Source organism: Protopterus annectens, chromosome 3.part1, assembly GCF_019279795.1.
Source record: "Protopterus annectens isolate FY-2018-M chromosome 3.part1, PAN1.0, whole genome shotgun sequence".
Classification (NCBI taxonomy): domain Eukaryota; kingdom Metazoa; phylum Chordata; order Ceratodontiformes; family Protopteridae; genus Protopterus; species Protopterus annectens.
In genome coordinates this window covers 855,401,171-855,405,751 of record NC_056732.1, presented here as the reverse complement: position 1 = coordinate 855,405,751, position 4,581 = coordinate 855,401,171, and positions in this window count along the sequence as shown.

Genomic DNA, 4,581 nt, shown 5'->3' with positions numbered 1-4,581 from the left:
ACTTACGTCTCTCACTCCAGCTATTGTTGCGTCAAATGACAACTCACGTATCACAAACCTCCAGGGCAACTTACTTCCCACACTCGGGAAGTGGACATTGTTTTTGCAGAATCTCCAGAATTTGGCCTCATATTTGTAGTCTGATTTTCTACAAAATTTGTTTCAAACCATTAAACATTGAAGTTAGAAAATAATGACATACATTTGAGTTTCAGACTTCATATTATTCAGAAAATCATAGTAATACAAAACCCGTTATTCTGTCAACTTTCTAAATTTGTAACAACAGTATTTAAAATTGTTCCAATTTCTGGGCCTTTGTCCTACTTTCATTTATGATTTTGTCTATATTTCTTGTTCTAAGAGGTTGACAGAAACGATTGCTAACCGTAAAAATGCCGATTAATAAAGACATACCTCCATTTCTTCTAACACCGATTACTGAGGAGCGCTGCTGCTTCAGTTTTTACTCTTCAGACGCTGGTTGTAAAGTATGTGGTCTAAAGAACTGTGCAAATTAGCGGATAATTAGATTTTGCATCTTTGCAGCTAACGTGTCTGAACAACGTTTTACCGCTTTGCGCAAAAGAGTCCTCAAGGACTGCAGCTGTCAACGCGGGCACTGCGGTTCTTTCTGAATCACCTTATTTTATAAATCTTAGCGTATTCATTCTAAAGTCATATATGCAACAAAACTGGATTTACCTGTTTTTGTAATAAGTGTGCCCCCATATGGGCCTTTTGTCAACGTTTACTGCTATTCTCACAGTTAAGGTTAAAATTTAAAGCAGAAAAATACACATGCGAACCACAAAGTAGACTGTTTTTCTGCTCGGTCGAGTGTCTCATTCACCGTGATGTTGTCGTTGCTTTACAGGTTATCATATTTTTACATCTGCACTTATGAAGTACTGCAGTGCTAGCTGTAAAACATGGTATCATTTTAGAACATATCCTAATTTTTGTTAAATATTTATGGATTTTAAGTTGTTATTGAGTTAATTTATTCATTTATTTTCGGCTGTACCAGCTAATGCTTTCTTACATTATTATCTTTGGAAGCATGTTTTCTTCACACGAACAAAATATTAATGGTTCTTTTGTTTTTTTCCACCACGTGTAACCTTATGCTTTTAAGCCAGGGTCACTCCAGCAAGGGACAGAATGAAGAGAATGATTATGTACATTTATATATATATGCACAGTTCACTGCTCGTCATTCCTATGTTTGCATTTTTCATATTGCTAATTTATACTGATCTGGGCTGATATACATTAGTCTGACATATAACCATGCTTTTGCATGGTACTGAACTGAAGGGGCATTTTGGGCTACAGAAGTGCAGCCTTACATGTGAGATAATTCACTGTTATGAATTGTGGTAAAACATGAGAATTCCACTTATGATTTGACCACATTTAACTGTGCTGTGTGATTATATAACAATTTCTGTTATCCTTGTTGAGTCACCGTTATGCATATTGCAACTATCATTTCTTCATTTGATTTGCCCGTTTGTGTTACCAGATGTTGGGTGTAAGCTGTCTGCCGCTCCATTGACTCACTTTGTTTTAATTACTCTGATTATTATTATTATTATTATTATTATTATTATTATTATTCTGCTGTGCTTATGTAAGCACCTGGCATGCCAGCCTATAAATTCATGTTAGGGTACATTTCATGTGTCTTATGATCTGTTTCACACCACTCTGGGGGTCACTGCACAAATTATTGTACATTGTATAGGAAAATGGTTTTAAGTATCATTATATCACTTAATAAAATACTGCTGTCAATGTGCTGCAGTAGTGTGTTACAAACCTGACCTGCAAGTCCTGTTAATGCTTCAAAACAATTTGATTATTATGTGGGATACAGTTTTTTTTCTGACATTACCATTGTTAACACTATGTCATTTATAGATCCATAGGTGTTTACTAGCTACCGAGCACAAGGGCCTTTTTAAGCCTAGCCATGCATCCCAAATCTCTAACAAGTTCTGATACCACTGATAAGTGTAAACATGGGCCTGGGAGATGAACCATTTACAGGTTAGCCGTGTCCAATAGAGACAGCTGCAGTCATTTTCTGGAGACTGATGTTATGCTGTTAGCAAATATGTAGACAGGGTAAAAAAAACATTGAGTGGGCCAGCATTCCCATAATGTTATTCTTTTATACACATTTTCAAGTGCATGTGGTTAAACCAGATGGTATATCATTTCTGCTAAGTAAGCAAATTGGTCAAACACTCTCCAAAGGAATGAATGCCACTCTGACCAAAATTTAACAATCCATGCCAAGCACTTTTATTTATTTAGCTACTGCACTGATGGGATCTCTCAGATACATAATAGGACAGGACAAATAAACATTCAGACACACACAGACACACACACACACACACACACACACACACGCACACACACTGCACCCTCACAACTGTGATATCACAAATCATAATCAGGCCTCATAAGATGTACAATCTACTTAGTCTTAAATTAGGTTACTGATCCTTTTACCCCTGTTGACCAAATGATGCACACACACACACACACACACATACATACACACACACACACACACACACACACACACACACGCACACACAAGCACACACACGCACACACACACACACACACACACACACACACACACACACACACACACACACACACACACACACAGACAATGCTCCCTGACTACTTTAACGCCCGCAGACACACTGCTGCCTCACAGTTGCGATGTCACAAATCATATCTGGCCTCAAGATGCCTTCTCTTAAACCCCAAAAAGACTAAACTCCTCCTTTTCTCTCCTACTAGAACCCCCCCCCCATTTAGATTTCTCAGTTAACTCTACCAATAAAACTATTATATCCCCTGAACCTACCACCAAACTATTAGGAGTCGCCATTGACAATAATCTAAACTTTGATATCCATATAAACAATACTATAAAAACTGTCAACAAAAAGTTAGGCTCTCTATATAGGATAAAATCATTTCTTCTACCTTCAGCTCGAACCACAATAGCACACACTCATCTAATCTCTCCTCTTCTATATGCCTCACCTATTTTTACTAAACTATTTAAAAATAATCTCAGCAAACTGGAAATGTCCTACAATAACATCGCCAGATTTGCAACAGGTAACCCATTTAGAACCCATCACTGCCTTAATTTAAAACAGCTAGGATGGCTTGAACTACAAAATCTAATTAAATACCATCAACTAACTATAGCTCACAAAACCCTTTACACACCTTCCAAAACACCTATTCTTTCCACACTAAATCACTCCTATAAAACCTAGATTCCTTAAGGTCTTCTCAGAAACTCCTAGCACATACTACTAAAACAAACAACAAGGCTGGTGACTCACTCTTTTCTAATATAGTTGGAAAAGCCTGGAATCTCCTACCAAACAAACTCTCCACACTTCCCTCACTTTCCTGTTTCAAAAACAATCTGAAAGTGCATCTCAAAACTCACTGTCTATGCCCATGCTCTAAACCTGACTAGCTCGAGTCACTAAATACTCTGATCTTCCCATCCCATCTACTCTTCTAAAGAAATTTCTTCCTTATAAAACTAGTTCTACTAACCATCTCTAGAACACCTAATCTATATTACTTTCATTTGATATGACTGTATTCTACACTGTAAACTCTGGGATTTTAACTGCATCCTTTGTTATGCCTGTATTCTACACTGTTATTTTTTATTTTTTTTACTATGATAACCTGTAATTTCCACTGTAAATAGATTTATTTGTCTTCTATATCCGTAGATAGAATTGTGTTAAATTCATTGTCTTACCTAGGAGCTTATCTCCCCGGGCCTGTACTGAAAATGGACATGCATCCAGTTAGACTAGCCCGGTAAACAAATGTAAAATAAAATAAAATAAATAAATGACATGTACAAACTTCTTAGGCATACATTATGTTACTGCTCCTTCCACATGCACACAGACAGACAGACATACACACCCATACACACACACACACACACACACACACACACACACACACACACACACAGAAAATGCTCCCTCACTGCTGTAACACCCGCAGACACACTGCTGCCTCACAGCTGCGATGTCCCAAATCATATCTGGCCTCATGACATGTACAATCTAGTTAAGCATAAATTATGTAACTGCTCCTTGCACATGCACACACACAGACACATAGACGCACACATGCACACATACGCGCACACACACATGCGCACGCACTGCTCCCTCACTACTGTAACACACACACACACACACACACACACACACACACACACACACACACACACACTGCTGCCTCACAACTGCGATGTCACAAATGATATCTAACCTCATGGGATGTACAGTCTAGTTAGGCTTAAATTAGGTTACAGCTCCTTCTATCCCAGTTGTTCTTATGATAGTCCACAGCAACCTACTGTACTGTCTCTGTTGTGGGCAATGTATGCTTAAAAACAGTCAGTAGGATTAATGCAGTTTTTCACAGGTACTATTGTTCTTGTCAGGTTAAGTACCAACTCAACAGACAATACACAACTCTTAATGCTAAACAAAG